Source organism: Sabethes cyaneus, chromosome 3, assembly GCF_943734655.1.
Source record: "Sabethes cyaneus chromosome 3, idSabCyanKW18_F2, whole genome shotgun sequence".
Classification (NCBI taxonomy): Eukaryota; Metazoa; Arthropoda; class Insecta; order Diptera; family Culicidae; genus Sabethes; species Sabethes cyaneus.
In genome coordinates, this window is record NC_071355.1 from 42,007,337 (window position 1) to 42,021,826 (window position 14,490).

At 41.7% G+C, this 14,490-nt stretch overlaps 1 pseudogene; it reads right to left on the reverse strand.

Moving 5' to 3' along the window:
• Positions 1-8,729: 8,729 nt before the first annotated feature.
• Positions 8,730-9,970, reverse strand: LOC128744610 (beta-1,3-glucan-binding protein-like; annotated as a pseudogene).
• Between the last annotated feature and the right edge of the window lie 4,520 nt (positions 9,971-14,490).

The following is a 14,490-nucleotide window of genomic DNA, read 5'->3' on the forward strand; positions in this document are numbered from 1 at the left end:
CCCAAGACTCAGTTTTGTGTTTGTTGCTTTGTTAAGTTTGTTAGGTTTGTTTTTGTTTGCTGAACGGAACGTGTTGCCAATTTTTGTCTTTGATGCGCAATGCTTTATACACGGAACGGAAAATTGGTTCAATTCTGAAAAGAAAAATTTTAGTCCGACACAAATAATCTGGCAATTTTTACGAGGGTAAAAAAATTCTACTTGCCAAAATCGTGTCGCATGTGACTTAAGCTTTACGTCCTGGACGACATAAAAAATGAATGTACTCATGGCCCTCACTCCAGAACATCCATTATCGGTTCTACCGGAACTCAAAATCGGCCATTTTGAGTTTTCTTTGAAAGTATGACAAATGAGGTAACAAATTACAGTTTTTCTGCGCTAGCTCCTGGGTGGACATTTGGATGTATTTTGAGTCGATCTGGACATTCCGGAATATCCGTTATCGGTTCTACCAGAACTCGGACTTAAGGGCCAAACAGAATGCTGCGTCAACGCGTCCGTCAGCGTTATTTTGACAATTTTCCCATGGGTTCACTGTCAGATTGACACTGACGGATGCGTTGACACAGCATTCTGTTTGGGCCTTTAGCTATTTTGGTTTTTCTTCGGAAATAAGTTCATGTTTGAGAATGTCGATCATAGATGACGTCAATGTATACCCAAAATGTGCATGACGATATTTTTATAGGATTTTCTTCAGAGCTATGTATGATTAGCTGGGATACTACCAAGATGAAAATTATCAATTAAATAGTTAATTATATAATTTCCAGCCAACGTTAAAACTGTTATTACGAAACAAGAAGTAAGTGATAAAACGAAAGGGTTTGTAGTATTCAAACAGAGTGGGACAAGACGTGAGACAAGGGAGGACCATTGAAGCAACGATTATTAAGCATGTAGGCGAGTGTCGTCGTGGTTGGGCCACGTTTTGGAATTCGCCCATAACTTTCGGTTCAAAAGGAATTTTGGAAATCTAAATACATCGTTGCAAAGGTCTAAGAATAAGGTATATTTCCAGAAAGTTTCGAACTGATGGCTTGAAAAATAAAAAAGTTATAGGCATTTACGTGAAGACAAAAAATGTTGTCATAGTCGGGCCATGTTGTGCAGGTTGGGCCACCGCAGAAAATCTAAGACATACGTATTGAAATTCTCTATAGAGACATGAAAAGAATGAATTCCGAGAACAACGACTCATATAGGTACAAATACCCTATTTCTAATTGCATTTTTGCGAAATTTTGGCGATCTTGTAAAATCCATATTGCTACAATCGCCTTTTCCAAAGTGTACAACTCCAATGAAAAAAACAACAAAAAACTAGGTTTTTATCGTATTAATTTTGATTTATTTCATCACATTTTATGTGACTGACATTCTCTAGCGATTATTGCGCTTCTGCGCTTAAAATGGTGGTGGCCCAATCATGACTACTCAAGTGGCCCGACCTTTACAAATAGCGCTTTTCTAGTATTTCACCTTAGCCTTCCCAAACAATGAATCATGAATCATTTCTTGAAGTAAAGTTCATTGCGCCTGGAAAACTTTTTTTTGTAGGATTTAGTCACTGAATTCAGTACGGGTGTTTTGAATACACGATTGAAGCTCACAATATTGTGAAAAGTTAGCTATCACAGTAAGAAGTTTTACAATGGTTGTATCATAGATATCATGAGTTACTAAAACTGTAAAATCGTGATGGCCCGACCATAACAGTGGCCCGACGATAACGACAATACCCTATACCGTTCTTCTTTATCCGAACTGGAGGATCCGCTGATCGAACCGAGCAATAATGGGAGCCGATTAAAGGGTGACCCACATCAAATTGCACCACGGAAGAAACACTACAGAAAATTACCCATTGGGTATTTTCTCGCGAAAATTTGCTGAAAAGCAACGTCACGAATTTATTTTGCGCGAGCATCAGGAAAATCCTCGACTCTATCATCATGAATGATGACACTTACGACAAGGCGGACTCCCGGTAGCTTCCGAAGCTACTGTACTTCACTGCCCAACACAAGTTTGATGTTTCAGAGGAAGTCAGGATGCAGAAACTTTCATAGTTTGCCAATTCTTGAAGGCGTCCATAAAAATGACGATTACTTAAATCAATCATTTTGCTGGTCAACGGCGAGGCCAACTGCGCAGCATGTACCGCAGAAAGAATTCCAAGGAGTCAGGTTGAACCAGAAATAATACCCTATTCCACTAAACTCCTTGAAATCAATGCGAAGGAAGAAAGCATGGACATCCCGTACAAAACGCTTCCTATATAATATGTTTATTTACAATAAATCGTTGTGAGTATCTTTGCTAATAAAAGTTAAGTGATACCACAGACCCTCGGGGATGAACTAATGGAACTATGACCAGAAGTCAAACTGCATTTGGCCAAGGATATAGCGCTTTAATTCGCTCTCTGAAAATAGATTAAAGGCACCAACTATCGAAAAAAGATGCTTGAAAATAAGGTCGCGTGGTTCTATGGTTGCTTAAAACTACAGTCACAGACGAACTGACATGACACTTAGAAGAAAATCCTTTAAAAACCATCGTCCTGCACATTTTGCTTGCACACTAGCACCCTCTATCATGCATGTTGCGGAGTAGCTTGCATTTGCAGGGTTTTATGCTGTAGGGTTTGGTACATTTGAATGGTATTATACTGAAAACTCAAAGCAACACTCGCGCGCCGCAGTGTGGCCATGTTGCGAAACATCCTTTTTTGAAAAATGAGTGGTTTTTGATTGGAAGATGGAATTATCGCGAATGTCTCGTCTGTTTGTCTGTGCTACAGTTTTAAGACCAGGAACTGACAACTAGCTTGGCTAGTCAATTATACAAATTGGAGTATTTCCAGGAATGGCCACGGTAGGGGCTTGGGATGGCTAGAGCTCATTGGCGGAACTAGCGTTGATTTCTAGCGGGGCTATAGCCCCGGCATTTTATACACCATTTTATTTGGTCGGCCAGCTCTATTTTTCTAGGGGGGTGGGGCTAAATATCTCCTTGGGGGCCTTAGCCCCCCCTACTTCCGCCAATGCTAGAGCTTTGTTGGGCGCTCCTTCCTAAAGTTGCCTTCCCCATTTCATACCCTGACAAATGCTTCTCGCTATAAAATAAAAACAAATCACTATTTCCATAATTTAGTAACACTATTTTGAAGAAAAATAGATATAGTTTGACAAGAAATATCACATCAAGTATTTGAGCTCTGTGCATTGATGCAATAGCATTTCAAAGTCGAAAATTTGACTGATTTTGCGGGGTAATTCTGGGCTGATGGTTTAGCGTTCGACGTATTCCAAACTCCATCAACACTGGCAGCTCAAGTTATTTTTAGACACAAATTGTGCCTCTTGCTCCAACTATTGCAGTCGAAGTTATAAAAATAATTAGAGGAAGGGATGCTTCGACTTCTTTGACTTAATTTCGATCCATTTGGCAGTACCGTTTCAACCTAGCAAAATTTGAAATAATTATGTATGGGGCATTTGTAGAATTAGTTATTATCTACAATATTGCTGAAAGCAGGTTTGCTATATCTTTTATATTTTCGGTGCTACAATGCTGCTAAGTAAACGTTCATTTGGTTACTAACGAGGTAGCAGCCGTATAGCATTACAAATACAAAACATACAACCTAGCATCATTCAACAAAGTTGTAGATAATAACTAGTTCTGCAAATGTATTTAACTTTTTCAAATTTTGCTTTGCTGAGACGGTATTGTCATTCTGTCGCATGAATCAAAATTGATTCCATAAAATTACAAAAATGATCTTTTTAATATCCATCGATAGAACTAGTTCTTTCAACTCACATTATAAAAACACAAATTTTACGCGAAACAAACCGGGTAGTCTGCTTTCATACAAGATCGAATGGTTTCATTCCCCAGTACGAATATACATGCTCTTAATATAGCACTGTGACTAAAACCACCGTGACTATTCCTGTGAGCGCGACAAAAACGTAACGAAGAAGGGACAAACATTACTTTGCTCTTTTTCACACACCCATCACTGGTATGACATACTTCATTCACTGTCATTACCAGCTTCTCCGATCACACACACCACACCATCAATCACACACACACAGCATAGTTCAGTGCCGCCGCCCCAGTGGTAGTAAAGTGTTATCCCAGCCAAACTCGGAAATCCCGGAAGAGCAGTAATTAATGGACGCAGCATCTGGATAGAAGTTTGGACCAACTTATCCATGCATCAAAATCTCCCTCGGGGGGTAGGGCTGGATAATGCGTGCAAACATCTAGTAATGACAAAGTGTTTACCTTCCAGAATGCATAATAACAAAACAAAAAATACCGGTGGTAAATACAAATAGAATCTGTATGGAAAACCAATCGACTACCTTTTTTGATGCCGGTGAACGGACAGTGAATGTTATCAGTTTGACGCCTGAAAACATAAGAGCAGTACAACAGTCTTGTTTGTTTTTTTAGGTCGGCATAACTATAGAAAAATAGAAATTGCTTGCTGTGGATTTGTAAAAGGAAAATAAAGTTTCAAAAATATTTACATAAATTATTGGAAAAGTGGAGTGTCTCACTTGTAAATCATTTAGAGTTCGAAAAATACTAGTTTTCCGTAGATGCAGCAAGTAAAAAACAAAAAAGGTAGTCGAATTTGATCTCACAACACACCGGTACTGTTTTGTTTTCAAGCCATTTTTGCTGAAAGTGATTCTTAAACATCCTGAGCGTTTATTACCCTCCCCACGAGTCGGTTTTCCGTACTCGCAGCATTATTTGAAATGGAGTGATAACTGCAGCTCAGGTGTTTATAACTATTTTGCATCGAGCGATCCCTTCACCTCACTGGCTTTTAAGTGTATTCGGTGATCGAAGACGTGGGGGACCCACCGAAAGAAGGATAAAAGCCTGGCATTGAAAAGGCTGGTAACGACTAACGAAACAGTCATACCAGTTATGGTTTTTTGGAGGATTTGGCACTACTTCTTGAGAAAAAGCACAACCTTTCACTGGTGGTGTGTTTTCTTTTGGTGCTGATCCCGTACTGGAGGGTTGAACCATTTGACCAGGTGTGAAAGCAGACTACCCACGGCCGGCTGATGGACGAGTTGCTTTTATAATGCTAAAGCTTCGCTTTGATTCTATCGATGTTTAAAACATGCATTCTCTCTTAGTGATAGGTAGGTAATGTAGAGTGACAGTCGATAACGACGATTCTAATATGAAGTTTATTTTTAGCATTCTCATCGGAAATAGCATTCAATCTGGTTCTACCTGTTTGTTTAGTGTATAAAGTTACCTGGATGATTATATTAAAGTTTGTGAACTTATGTATCGATAGAACTAACTACTCCAGTAACGAATATAAATATTATTTCGTTTACGGTGGACATCGGGTAGTCTGCTTTCATACAAAATCAAATGGCTTGAACCACCAGTACGGTTTACCAATCATCGTCGTCGGTCGTCATCATCAGCTCTCCTCTCGCGCAGGTTTTGCTGTGAGGGAGAGCCACAAAAACTGGAATGATATAGAACGAATATTCATTACCAGCGACTTTTAATTCCGATCCCTGCACATTTGATGTGGTGGAAAGCGGAAAGGTGGAAATGCTCAGCAAACAATTACAACACAATGAAGGAGAGCTACACGGTTCTTTACTATGTATTTAGAGGGTAATATCTTCGAAGCCACAACCGGTGTTGTGCCACGTAGAAGAAAATGCCCTTTTCATACGCATATAACATGATTCCAATGTGTCCAATGTTGGATTCTGCGAAGCATTCTCGATGTATGAAGTTTTTCGACTACCTTTTTTGCTACTTTTGTTGATGTGTTTAGAATATGTACTTTATCAACATGCAGTTTGCTTTTTTTTGCAAGTTTTTTCAACCTGATTTAGTTTGCCATCTGTTAGTTGTTATTAAATAATAGAATGTGTGTACTTGTAAAATGCAGTACTTTTTGCTAACATTTTTTGTTTGGTTAGGAAATTATTCACACAAATCAAATATCTTATTAATCATTCTCATCTGTAACTGGGCACTTTCTGTAACTTTTTCTAATTTTCGAGGTTCAAATACTTTTTAAAATATTTACTCTTAATTTTTTAATTGCCGTTATCCTATTAACAAATTATATTGTCCAACATTTTTAGAAGATTATCTACATTTTTTCCTTTTAAAATGTACGCTTTTCGAGCAACGATCGGCAATGGCGTCCGGCGAATACGAATTCAGCTGCAGCTGCAGCAGCCCAAGCTCAGGTGTCCACTGCACCTGACTTTTTCCAATTGGTTGCGAACTGTTTTACAATCTTTTACCATTACGAGCGCCTAGGTCATTATTATGCGCCATGTAGTAGACTCATGGATATGTAACGTTGTTGGCCATCATTCTGGCCAAAATATTAGTAACCTTGAGATATCCTAAAAGAGAAGTTTTATAGATTGTACAGCAGTTTTAAATTATTCACAACATACCTAAGTTCCATCTTACCAGCATCAGTTGGTTTAATCCTAATTTTAAATGTTTGAATAGTTCTCCTGAAATCCTGGAGCCAAGGCAAGAATAAGACATTTTTGAACGCCTGAGTCTTTTAACCCCGTGGAACGGCAACCTTCCTCTACATTCAAAATGGAGACACTGACCTAACAAGCCAGTTGAATTTAGACTGAAAGAGGCTGTAAGAGTCAATAGGATCACAGTACTAGCCCCCCCCCCCCACTGTCATAATGGTCAATCCAAAATTTCTTCTAAATCGGTGAAGTACACCTCATCAGTTCCGAATACTGTTGTGAAGATCGAACAAACTCCGCTTTTCCACTTAATTAGTGTTATTCACGGGCGTGGCCAGAAAAATTTCTTGGGTATTTTGGTTGAAATGGAGTGTTCTTTATCTGACTTAAAATCAAATTGAAATAATAGAAGACAAATGTTAAAATTTTGGCCTCCCAGTTGGCATTGAGGTACGTTGTATGTTTGAATCTTGGCTGTAAGAGGTTGTTAGAGTCCAGAGTCTTTTCGAGACGCGACGAGGGTGCTACTGGTAGCATATCCTGCATAATTTACAACATAACTCTTAAGGTGATCCGACGAGCAGATATCGAAACAAGAGTTTTGATTTTCAGTAAAGATAGCAAACTTCTTTGCTACGCAGGTGGCTTTGATATTAAAGCCAGAAAATTTGCCACGACAAAGGCCATCTGCACTAGATTGAAAGCGGAGGCTACTAGGATTGGGCTTAAAATAAACGTGTCGAAGGCAAAATACATGAATGACAGAGGCTCAAATGAGACTAACGTGCATTTTTCGCGGACGGTAATCGTTGACGGCGACAAACCAGAAGTTGAGTTCGTATATGTGGGATCGCTGGCAGCCGCAGACGACAACACAAATAAGGAGATCTAGCAGCATATTCAAGCAGAACATCGAGCCTGCCCTTACTAATACTGCAGGGCTCATGCTTTTAGAATCCAGAGGATTCTTATTTCATATAGCACGCGATTCCTAAGTATCCCGTGGATTCAACTCTTGGATTCTCATATAAGAATTCCGGTTCTATAAACGAGACATTTAGTACAAATCCTCTGAAGAATTCCGTCACACGATCCCAACGCTAGGAATCCTAGAGACTCTGCGTGAATCTTTTTGGTTCGTCCGGATACTTTATCCTTCGCAAAACGCTGCGATTAACCAGTGAACCTGACAATGTACAAACCCCCAATTAGATCGATAGACTGTGCTCACGGAGGACTTACGCACCTTTGCGAACAATATTTAGCGGAGTACAAGCTGAAAGCTAAGAGTAGCGTAGCTGCCAATGTACATTTGTCGAAAGTCGGTAAACTACAGTGATCCGGACACTGTAATCAAAACGTTTCAATACAACATCCCTACCGGCGTCGTCACAGGAGGACTCAACGTTCGAGATGTTTAGTCCACGTCTAATGCGACACTTTATAGTAAAAAAACTACGACTTTAGAGACGCCTGGGAAATGGGCGACGAGTAATCCAAGCTGGAGTTGAATGGAGCTTAAAATAGTTGACCAAACTCGTGACATTAGTCATGACCTTGAAATGCGGTCAGTCATATATTAATATTTTTTTGAAACGATGGTTCTACAATTGATGAAGGGACGGTAAGGGAAAGTAATGAAGGACTTTTTTTCCGGGAATGAAGGGGAAGGGTGGAAAGGAGGGGGGGGGGGTAATAGGTAGCTATGATTAACAAGTTGTCGTTGTGACTCCTATCTTTTGTCCAATGCTGGAAGGTGCATGAGTCGAACCAAGCTGTAATCAGAAATTATAACCGGATTTGAACCTACAACACCTGCCAGGGCGTGTCGCTCACTGGTACCCGTGTACCTTTGAACCACCCAAACCCCCCCCCCCCCCCCCCCCCCGTCGCTACGCCCATGGTGTTATTGGACGGTCTTCTTCCAAATTCTCATTCAAGACAAGTATTGTTGTGGGCTAGATGGGATGTTGGTTATAAGCCATGAACCAGCAACCTCTTTGTCACAAAAATCTCGATGAAGCACTGATGTTCTATATATATATTGATTCAACTTTTGACACCAAAAGTGAGAAACGTTTTATTTACCTTATCACCTTATCAGCTTGTTACAGAAATTAAATTTTGAAAGAAATCGTAACATCGTCTCTTACATCTTACACCACTGCTGTTGTTATCATTTCACACGACCAGCGCTTCAATTTATAGCGCCCAAATTCTAACGTAATCTACTTGCAGCGATGAGGACTTGCCTCTGTTCACATCCATCTGCCACGTCGGTACCCAATAGCCTCTGCCGTTCCAGAAGTCACGTGCTGCCGTGGGGGAAGTATTCGACCATGGTTTGCCTCGAGGCCCATTGGTTGCCGGCGGCACATCCGGGAAAAAGTGATTAGTGCCACCTACGGCCAGGTTCATGATCAGGTAAAACTCCTGATCAAATGGTGCCATGACGCTTGCGTGCATCCAAGGATTTTCCGAAGCAGGGGACTGAGTAACAAATCCGCCTCTGGCCCAAAATCCAGTTCCGGCATCGATTCGGCGAAGCACTTGATCATCCACACTGAACGTGATGTGATCCGGAGTCCATTCCAGCTGGTACCGGTGGAATCCAACATTGAAACCCTGACCGGCAGCACTGTTTAAGTGACTAACGGTTGTGTCGAATCCGTTCATATCAGGGTTAGGACCAAAATGTAAAGTTGATCCTACCTGTTCGACGCCGATATGAACACCGCCGGCATCTCGATAGTCCAGATTTCCACGTGATTCGACAAGATCGATCTCACCAGAAGCTGGTCAAGTTCCATAAACTTGACGTTTTGGTAAGAGCCATATAGCAGGCCACAGCCAATCGCCAGTAGGCATTCTTGCACTCACTTCTAGTCGGCCGTATTTGAAACTAAACGACTCGGATGATCGAACTCGCGCACTTTTAATGGGATTAACTATATTGTCTGGGTTTCCCGCACGTTCACATCCCCAAAAGAATGGTCCAGTGCACTGATCAGCTGGCTGGCCACCGTGGATATTTAGCGTACCGCTAGTAAGAAAAGCATCACCAGTATCAGCAGCAAGCAGAGTTGGGCGTATGTAAAAGATACCATTTTCACAATACGAGTTGGAACGATGATTCGTATACCACTGGAACTCCCAATTCTGTAGACAAAGTTAAAAATATGACGTTCAATTAACTACAATTAGATATTCCACTGTGCAGTATGATTGCTTACACCGCCACCGGCTAAGGTGTTCTCATGTTCCCACTTCTCAAAATCCAGAAACTCGAAATTATCCTCAAAGATTAGATCTCCGGAGCAGTACGGTCCAGCACGGGCCTGCGTTCCACTTGCCGTTGTTACCGACGCCGTACATTTAGGAGTATCCCCTTCTAAAGCTAGAGCTACTGCCGCCAGGCAGCTTATGAAAATTATAAACTTCATTTTAGCACGGTCACGCAAAACAGCGCACTAAATCTGGCAATGTCGATGAACACAGTTTTATAGGTTTCTCGACTGGTTCATCAATCGCTCAGTCCCAATATTGTGTTTTACTAATAATAGATTGGATTATCTCTTTGAAATATCCCTGTCTGGATGTTTTACTGCACTCGTAGCGCTCGTTGAAATCGTAAAACGATTATCTTCTGCGAGTTGTACAATATACACCATCCCTATCGTATGGCGCTCTTGGGGTCCAGATAAGATTAATTCTGTTTGTCATTAATGTTTGAAATCTGCTTTGTCATGAACAATAATTCAATACAATATTTTGTGTTAACAGAACAGAAGAGAACATAAAGGTGTCCCACAGTTTATCCGAAAACAATTCGGCATCCAAAAGCTGTTTCTGCTTTTAAAACGCAAATTCTTATGAATCCAATGCGTTCCATGAATAAATGGTGTAGGAGCGTATGAGATCTCCGATTTCTGAGGGTATAGGAAATCATAAAAGAAGATTGCGGAACGAAGTTACGAAAAAATTGGTGCCGGATTTTAACACATAGCCTTTTCACTTTACCGATCATTTGAGAAATATCTCGTCAGCGCGATTGATAAAGAGTTCACTAGCAACGTCATGTGAGGAAAAAGCCTCCAAATTTTATTTTGAGTCAAGCAGCTATCTAACCAAAATGTTAATTTTCACAGTTCACCGAAGCATTCAACAAAATTGGTGAAAACCGAACATATCGTTCTCTGACCTTTCCGAAACTGTTTTATTCCTACATCTAATTCGGTCCATGGCAGCTGATCTGCAGTTCCTCAGGCATCCAGTGCTCGCCAGATGTCGCTCCACCTGATCTTGTCATCTCGCTAGCTGTGCTCCTTCATCTAGTTCCTACCGAATTCGATGCGAAAACCATTTTTGCAAGATAGTTGTCCAGCATTCTAGCAACATTTTCTGCCTAGCGAATCCATCCAGTTTTACTCACTTTCTAAACACTGGGTTCGCCGTAGACACGTGCGAGTTCGTGGTTCATTCTTCGCCTTCATACACCGTTCTCTTACACGCCGTCAAATATAGTTTTTAGCACCCACCGTTCGAAAACTCCAAGTGCTCGCAGGTCCTCCTCTAGCAATGTCTACGTTGCATACCCGTAGAGGACAACCGGTCTAATTAGCGTTTTGTATTATTGTGCACTTTGTACGGGGAATCAGACTGTTTGACCGCAAGTTTTTGTGAAGTCTAGAGTAGGCCCAACTTCTACACCTTTTTATCTCACGGTTGGTATTGTTGTCCTCTGTTGCCAGCGAGCCAAGCATATAAGATCATTTTAGACGTATTTATCTTCAATCCAATCTTCTTTGCTTCGCGTTTTCGGCTTAGTGTATTGATCTTCCACCGCCTCAAATGTTCTGCCGATAGTATCCACATCGTCAGCAAAGCAGATAAATTGACTGGATGTATTGAAAATCGTGCCCCGCAATTCGATCGCCGCTCGCTTATAACACCTTCAAGCGCAATGTTGAATAGCAAGCAGGAAATAAGACCATCTCCTTGTCAAAGTCCTACGAGAATCGGTCCGAATGGGTCTGACAATCCACCCGAGATTCTAACCTAGCACTGGATCCCATCCATCATAGCCGTGATCAGTCCAGTCAGGCTACCCAGAAAGCCGTTTTCGTCCAGAATTTTCCATAACTCTTGTAGGTTTACACTTAACATTACTTATTTGGTCTGCATGAAAAATTGGCGAACTTTGGAGTTTACCCTTGCCATGAGGGTCAGTGCAGACTTGTTGGCAACCAATTTAGCTGCGATTGTCTAAGATTTTCGAAATTTATCTATAGTTGTTGCTTGTTGTTTGTGCTGGGACAGCTCTCTCTTCACTAAAGCCCAATAACCCTTGATGGGGCGTAACTCTGGACAATTAGGTGGATTTGCCTCCTTTGGTACAATATGGACTCCATTAGCATCATTACCATTCCAAAACATCTTTCGCGTAGTGACAGGATGCCAAATCAGGCCAAAACAGCGGTGGTACCTCATAGCTGTGTAGGAACGGTAACAATCGTTTCTGCAGGCATTCTTCACGGTATATTTCCTTGTTAACCGTTCCGGTAGTGATGTAAGTTTTGCTTGCTTGACCACAGCTGCACATGGCCTGCTATACTAAATATTTTTTGGGGAACTTGGCTTTCTTCTTCGTCCTAAAATGCTCTGCAACGCCATTCCGTTTCATGGCAGTGTAAAAAGACATACCAGGAAGCTGTTTAAAGTCTTCTAGGACATACGTTTCATCGTCCATTATAACGTATGGAAACTTCGTTCAATATTCGCGATAAAGCTTACGAGCGCGTGTTTTGGCCGTCGTATTTTGCTTATCATTACGGTTTGGTACAGTCCTCACTTTGAAAGACATCATGCCTTGTCGTTGCTTAAAAGTGTGCACGAATGTTCGCGACATTTTTATTTTACGAGCAATGGTACGTACAGAAAGATCTGGTCTCCTCCGTCAATATTTGGTTTACCTTCGCATCCTTGTGGTGGTTCCTCAGATCCGTTTTTGTTCCCCTTCCCTTCTTCCTAGCTGTTGTCAAGCGAGTATCGAACGATTTTAAACCACTGTGAACAGTGCTTGGAGGAAATCAAAATATGAAATATGAATCGTCTGTAATATAAACAAGTGTTATATTTTCAGAAAGAACAGACATACGTCGCGAACAAGCCTTATATGCGTCTTTGAAATCAATGAACAGATGATGCGGGGGACTCGGAATTCGCGGCACTTTTGGGGGATCTGCCGTAGGGTGAAAATTTGGTCCGTTGTAGACCGACCCTCCATAAAACCGGCCTGATAACTTCCCATTTGTGGCTATTGGCGATAGTCGATGGAAGATGATTTGGGACAGCACTTTGTAGGCGGCATTCAGGATAGTGAACACTCGGTAGTTCTCACAATCCAGCTTATCGCCTTTCTTGTAGATTGGGCAAATAACCCCGTCTTTCAACACCTACGGTAGTCCTTCCGTATGCCAAATCTTGACAATCAGATCAGGGCCCATTTTAATAAGTACCGCTCCAATGCCATCCTTTCCTGCTGCTTTGTTGTTCTCCAGCTACTTGATGGCTTCTTTAACTTCCTTTATCGATGTGGGTGGCACATCTTCGCTGCTTGCTACACCAATGCGGTCACATCCTCCGCTATCATGGTCTTCCGCCTGCACGCCATTTAGGTGTTCATCGTAGTGCTGCTTCCGCCTTTCTATCACCGCACGATCGTCAGTCAAGATGCCTCCATCTTTATCTCTGCACATTTTGACATGCGGCACAAAGCCTTTGCGAGATTCGTTGAGTCACTGATAGAACTTCGGTGTGCCGTGAAAGCGGTACAGCTGCTCGAGTTTTTCGCACCCCTTCTCCTCCTGATGGCGATTATTCTCCTGGAAGAGTCGGGTTTGTTGTCTCCGCTTCTATTTCTGTCTCTACGCAGCATTTGTACCCGCGCTGCGTTCTTCTCAGTCAGTATATCTCCTGGCATTCCTCGTCAAACTATCCGTTTCGGGCGATTCGATGTCACACGGTCTAGGACGTTATCCGCTACGCTGTTAATGGCTGTTTTCACGGCATTCCAACAGTCCTCAAGACGGGCTTCATCCAACTCACCCCTTCCGGCAGCGCGGTTTCGAGAGATAACGCGTAGCTTTCGGCGACATCTGGTTGATTCCCAAACGGCTTTATCTCCCGCCAGTTCTACACTTATCAACGGGTTTGACATAGATGGATTGACAATGGCATAACCAACAAAAACGCTCGACTTCTTGATTTGAACTTATCTAGCGAAGCCGCAACACTCGTCTGCACCGTTTCGGAAGCCATTAAGCCTTTGATTACTCTCGACGCAGACAATTCTGCTTTGGACGTTCTGTGGAATCTCCCAGCGCCGATTATTGTTGAGGATCTCTTCTATAATGATGGTACGCTGGACTTTCGACGAGCTGATTATGACGGAATCGAATCCGCTATCTCTCACATTGACTGGCAGACACCAAACTCTGCTACATGTATTGACGACGCTGTCAAATATTTTCAACAAATCACCTAAGCGGATTAAGGCGGAACCGAAAGTGGCTAACGTTATTGTGTTAGTGCGACAAACACTGTACTGTACATCTCATGTGTTCGTTAAAAACCTAAACGTTTATTTGAATATTGCCTTAGTGAATATTGCGTTTTTGGCTCCTGCGTTTGCGTTTTGTTTGTTTACTTCACTCTAAGCTCATCGATGCGGCGAAAGTTGAAAGCTCTTTAACCCATTAAGCCCCACACTTCTCCCAGCAGGGATAGAAAGTTGAAACTTTCAGGAAAATTCTCTTTTAGGTCAACTAAGAAAAAACCGCTGACATGTATTTTTAATTTTGACCCTGTGTCCCACAACGCTACGTTGCGAAAACGCAACGCTGGGCATTAAGGGTATACCGTTTTTGAATACCTTTATTATTATGCAAATAAATGCTTCATA